Source organism: Macadamia integrifolia, chromosome 1 (assembly GCF_013358625.1).
Source record: "Macadamia integrifolia cultivar HAES 741 chromosome 1, SCU_Mint_v3, whole genome shotgun sequence".
Taxonomy (NCBI): Eukaryota; Viridiplantae; Streptophyta; class Magnoliopsida; order Proteales; family Proteaceae; genus Macadamia; species Macadamia integrifolia.
Genome location: NC_056557.1, coordinates 7989199 through 7995809, shown reverse-complemented (window position 1 = coordinate 7995809; position 6611 = coordinate 7989199). Strand labels below are relative to the sequence as shown.

The window sequence follows — 6611 nt, the reverse complement described above, 5'->3', positions numbered from 1 at the left end:
GGTGGAATTAAAGGAAAATAAAGCATGAGACATGGGATGAGAAATGGAACCATAAATCAGACACAGAAGAACTATACTTCCATAAAGCGTGGATATTACTCACCCTCCAACGTATTGAAGTAGCTCTATTGGTAACGTGCCTGTGGTTGTGTATATCTCTCTGTGGTTCCTACAAAGTTGTTAATTTCAGTTTATTCTATTAGAAGAGCACAATTAATTGTGTTAGTTCATATGAACATGGTCTCTAGATATGTGCCTACTAGACTCTAATTACATAGGAGGTGGCATTTCAGTCATCAACTCACTCAGAATTACCATAGACAAATGGTATCTTAGTCCATGGTGGCCATGAGACCTACATCAGAAACCTCTATTTGGAACCCAGGAAAGAGGTAGTATTAACCAAAAAATTGGACATCATAGACCTGTTCCATTAACAGAAATCCCATATTCATTTCACTTGTTCAAACATTACAATTTACATCATCCCATCTAGAGAATCAAATATACTAGTAGAATATCAAAATATCAATTGACCTGTACAATATAATAGGGATACCAAGTAAAGAAAGTAGCATCTACATCCAAAATAGAAGCATTTGTCTGCTCTAAAAAAAAACAAACTATAGTAGCATCTACATCCAAAACAAGAGCATATGTCTGCCCTCCAAAAAAAAACAAACTAAATTAGCATCTACATCCAATTTACATTCTTCCACCAAATACATAAAACTAAGCTCCCAAAAAGAAATTCACTGTTATATAACCTAAAATAATAGCTCATTATCCAAAATTAATCTTTGATTTGCAACTTCATTGCTTCTTTTTCACGCCGCCTTGCATGAGTTGCTGTCATTCTTGCTCTTCTCCTTGCTTGAACACTATCCATTTGGTCTGTTGCTTCATTATGTGATCTAGTCCTTTGAGAAACATTGACATTAGTTTGAGTGCCCACTATATTTTGATTCTGCCACACAAACAAAACAGAGAAACACATTCAGAGTGAAGATAATGTGAACATAGTAAAAACAGTTAGGAATGTTTTAATTCATAAAAACAGTACCTGCATGTTCTGTTTAGATGTTCGTTTCCTCTTCCTTCTAACGGCACCACTCGTACATGATGTCCTATTATGACCCTCAAGCTTGCATCTTTGAGTAGAGAGCTCAGGATCTACCTTGAGTTGTGGACCAAGTTTCTTGGTTATCCATGTTGAAGTTGCATCTAGGTTTTTATCTTTCCTCCTAGAGCAGGTATGCCTAGGATTAAATGACTTAATCATAAAAGTCACTTTATCTTCAATAGGGGAAGCATGAATCCTCCACTCACAACCATCCTCCGCACAAACAGCAGTGACCTTAGTCCTTTCATTTTTCAATCTTAGCAACTGAAAACCCTCTTGGATTGTAAATTCTTTCAATTCATTCCTAAAGTGATCTACATCATCAAAAATCATGCCATCCTCTATCTTCACTTTGCCTTGATCATCAAACACCATTCTTGCCATACTGACTTGTGGTGCATGGAACTCATCAGAGTCATAATCTGATAAATCATCATCAGTTACTTCATCGCCTAGTGCAACCTCCACATCTTCTTTAGTCAGCTCCCTTTCTCCATCACTCCTGCTGTCATGTTCTTCAAACCCATCATCACTTCCCAATTTTCAATCTTCGTCCTCAGAATCAGAATTACTACTATCAATTCCACTAGAAAATTCCACAACTACATCATCCTGAACATCCAGAACATCATGAACATCATGAACCTCTTCTTCTAGAATGGGTTTGCCTTTATCACTCCTGCCTACATTAATACCTGAAGAACCACTCATCCAAACAGTCTTCTTTGGCAATGTATTTGTATCATCCTCTAGATCAATAACTGGCACATTACCAATAGCAAAATCCGGTAACTCATTTCTCTGTCTCCTTCTTGGAGTGTCTCTACCAACAACTTTCAATGGATAGTCATTAATTGTCCCATTGGAAGAAACACTGTTAATTACCCTAACATTTGATACATAGACTTTGATGATCCTCGCTTCTTCAAATATAGAGAACACTTGCATTAGAGACTCATCATTCTATATATCAATCTTCTCTGTATCACCTGGCAATATAGCTTGACTAGAAAACTTGATAGACATCCCATCTAGAATGTGGCCCAGTATTGTATTATAAACATCACACAAGAAGTCAAAGTATCCATATTTTTCTCTATCAATTAGCTTATGATCAATCTTCCCTTCATAATGGTAATACATCGTAAACAACTCCATCCTACAAATGAAAACTGAGAAATGAACAGTAAAAATCATAAGTAAGGCCATAAGCAAAAGTAAGCATAAAAGGAACCAATATCAATAAAGAGTTAAAAACAAAAAATAAACAATAGTGAACCAGATTATAAAGAATAAAGAACCCAAAGGTGACGCCCCACCTAGAGCTTCATCTCTACTGATGTTTGAGATGCACCTCCTAAAAAAAAAAAAAAAAGAATCATCCATGTATATGACACATTATCAAGAAATGGGTATTAAATGAATTTGCAATGTCTCATGGAAGAGGATACACTCTCCACCAGTAATATAAAATGAGTTGGTTCCATTTAGGGCCCCCCATTCATCAACTACATTTGTTTCAAGGGCTATCTACTCAATTCACTCAAGATGGCCCCTTAAATGACCCAATGCCAACATGGTCTGTCCAGTCCAACTCTCTAACAATTCCAAATTAAATCATAGATGGGTGTGAATTGGACAATATATTGGGAAACAAGCCAAAAATAGGATCTGAGAGCAGAGGATTTAGAACCATAGATTCCTTAGACCTCTAGATTTTGGAGAGCAGAAATGAATTCTATAATTTTGGCAAGTTTAGGGAAACTATTAATTGAGCTCATCAAACCAATGAATCAAACTGAAACTAAGGAAATGAAAGGGAAACTGAAAACCAAAACCGCAAAGGCTATTAAGGTGGACCTTAGGTCACACTGCTTTCTTTCCACTCTTAACTATGTCACCGTCATGCTAATGCCAGTCCACATGACCAACACACCACAATTCAATCAATCACACTCAAATGTCAAATCTTCAAGCATCCACCACTGAGATTGAAGCTTCAGCACATCATAGTAATTGCCCATGTTCCAAAGATTTTGACCAGACATCATGATGTTGTGACAAATTAGACATGTTGAACTGGAAACCTTGACCATTTTTCCAAACACAATTGCTTCTATGCTATTTTGGAAATTTTTCCAGGTTTGAAAGCATAAAAATTAATGTTTAAACCTAGTTAACTTTGAATCCATGTGACTATCTGAATTGTAATATTATGCATGCGCTAGCAAATCCTAAGATGTAGACAATACACTATATATGGTCATTTAACATTTCTAATGACAATATCAGACCCCAGACTCACCTTAGGAAACACAAATTCACTAAAACTCATACAAATTCCCAAATTTCAGATAAATACTATAAAACCCATGTTGCGAAGCCAACCAGAATGATCCAAGGCATAATTCAACTAAAGCATTGAAAGAATTCCACATCAAGATACGAGACACAACAAAGTTAAATGACAAAAATGAAATGAAGGAAGGAAGGAAGGACCATAACAGAGGCCAGAGAGGAGCCAATTAGCATAAGCACTGCAACCAAACAATTCTAAACCCTAAAAAACCAAAGAAACAAACCTTCTCTTGAACTTTTTCCCAATACTCTATCCGATCTGGTAGAACTTCAGTCCGGAAACTAAAGCTGCAACTCTAGCGAAGAAGCACAAATTTACTCGCCGCGATGTCCTGCTAGTCGCCGTGATGTCTTACCAGTCGCTGCGAGGTCCTTCGGGTCACCATAAGGTCGCTGCGAGGCCGCCGCTGCTATGAACGATCGTTGGTGGTTCAATTGCGGCGATTTGAGATGGTAAATTAGGTCTTCGAATTCGGTCGAAAACCTATCGATTTGGGTAAATAACTTTTACCTTTTGGTAAGGTTATTTTTGGTACTTTAAATTCAATAAGGGCATTTTGGTATTTAAAGTAAAATATAGTTGCATACATCAACAACTATGGTATATTCTTTAACGGTAACTAACGATAGGGGGTCTGATGATAATTTGGTGAAACAGAGAGAGTGGTCTTAACATTATGGCATTCTCCAGGGGGTGGCGTGGTAAATTTCCCTAATAATAATAGATATTTGTTACTCTTTTTATTGTAATCATGTGTATGCTTTTGTTGCTCTATTTTTTGAGATTACAGCTGAGTAATACACACAAACAAGAACTCGGCATAGAGAGGGAGAGAGATTTAATAAATAAGATGACCAATGGGGTTGGTAGCTTAGTGGTGAAAATACCTTCAATCCTTCATCGCTCGAGTCGGTTGATTGTGGGTTTGAGTCTTGGTATGCCCACTATCACCCATTGGTCTTGCAAAAGCCACGTTTGCTGTACGGAGGCTTGTCTTGGGGGCTATGATTACTACCATTGAGCACCCCTGAGCCATACGACATTAATTCTTAAAACCCTATCAAGAACATCGAATGATGGATCTTTTATGGACTATAGATTGGAATCGACTTAAGACTATTCGTCTAAGAATCACTAAATTAGATTATCATATTACAAATGATCACGTAGATGAATTTTTCTTACCCTCGAACTCTAAGGGAAAAATGATATACTCATTCACCATAATACATGTCCTCTCACATATATTTTTCTCTCTTGACACTTTTCTTTTTTCTTTTTCGATCATGTAAACCTCTACGTTATTGACTTAACGTGTGAGAGATGCCAATACATGTGAGATATTCGTTCAGTTGCTGAAAGATAGATATTGAAAATATTTCAAAATGAGAAAAAATGACTCTTTCTATATTTAATAGGTTTGTTTTTATTTTTTGTTTCACAATCTTTAATTAGAATTAATTTTGCAATATGAAAATTTAACCGAACGATTATAAACTCATTTCACTAGTAATTTACCATGATTGAAGGCAGAACTCTGGTTCACGTCTCAACTCTTTCCAAGCCTTCTATTTACCTGGTGGTCTTTTATTCAATTCTATTGCCGTGACGAGTTGGGCCAATTTCCGCCTATGGGTTTTATCCCCCAACCAAAAATATTAGAAGTGTTATTTAAATTTTATTTTTAAATGAACCATAAACAAATGGCTCTGAATGGGCATTCAAAGGTTAGAGAAGTTTGTTGTAGACATCCGTATATGACTCCACCAAGTGTAAGTCCAGGAGATCCACCCGTGACTAGTCAGTAGAACAGGTTGGTTCTTCTATTATTAGTACTGTATAAGTGTAAAACTTTTCTTTTGATCATGATGGCACCAGAGGATCAGACAAGTGGACAAAAACTGAACAAGCTGTATCAGTCCTTTGAAGAATTTGGACATTAGCATTATCCTGTACGGCATTGCAGAAGAAAAGGCCAAATAGAGGAAGCAGCCTCATGTTACGCAACGTGATTACACGTTGATGATTGAAATCAATGCTTCTACGGTGTTAGTTTGGCTTTGACGTCCTAAACTCGCTTTGATTTGCCTCGAGTTCGAGCAAGATTGCAGCAAGATTTTTTGTCCTAAGAAAGAGTTAGGGTTAGAATCTCTGGTCTTGAATTAGGGTTGAGCCCAATCCGGCCCAACCTGATCCTATTTTGAATTATATGATATATAGATAGTTATATAGACATAAGCAAAGCATCCAATGGTTAGGAGGACATGTGGCATACATGCCCATGTCCTCACGACACTGAATGTCGCATCATTGGAGATGATCTTTTCCACATAAGCAACCCTCAGTCGTTACACAATATAATATAACAGTAAGAAAACATTAATAATAGAAATAGATATTTATTACTCTCCTTATTATAACCATGTGCATGTTTTTGTTGCTCCATTTTTGAGATTTCAGCCGAGTAATACACATAAAGAAGAACTCGGCATAGAGAGGGAGAGAGATATGATCAAGGCCAATCAGGGTTAGTCCGACCTGGCCCTTAGGGTGCATTAGGGTTAGAAATCTCTAGCCCTGAGTCAGGGTTGAGGCAGGCTTCGACCCAAGTAAGGTGACTGAGGGTTGAAAACCCAACCCTGTTTCGCCCCTAGATGCTTTCATTCATTTCCACTGATCCACTTTCCTTTTAAATATATGTATATATATATATATATATATACACACACAATGCCATTGCTCTACTTCTTGACTATTAATAGGAGAGGATCATCACTTTTATGATTTAATTGAAAAAAAAAAAAAAAAAAGGGAGAAGAAGTGGCAGAAATTGGAACAGAAAAATCGTTTGATTCATCGATCCTAAAAAAATGGAGAAAAAGATATCCTATTATCACACAGTAGGGGGGGTTCAATGGGCGCAATCAGTTCACATCAATTTAAGGTCTCATAGTGCTATTGATTATTTAGGTAATAGGTAATGAGCCCTCGTAATGCATAGATACATTTTTATTCAGTCGATTTGTTATGGATCCATAGTCGGGTTCATAATCAGGCTTTAAATGAGCTAATTACCTATTTGGGCTACAAACGAACCATAAACAAATTACAATCGGGTTAAATAGACTT

At 36.8% G+C, this 6611-nt stretch overlaps 1 long non-coding RNA gene across 1 annotated transcript; it reads right to left on the bottom strand.

Moving 5' to 3' along the window:
* Positions 1–867: 867 nt before the first annotated feature.
* Positions 868–1342, bottom strand: LOC122077503. The gene is made up of 2 exons (XR_006139808.1): positions 1064–1342; positions 868–967 (listed from the first exon to the last, which is right to left on the bottom strand). It is a non-coding gene; the product is annotated as an uncharacterized LOC122077503 (long non-coding RNA).
* Positions 1343–6611: the final 5269 nt, after the last annotated feature.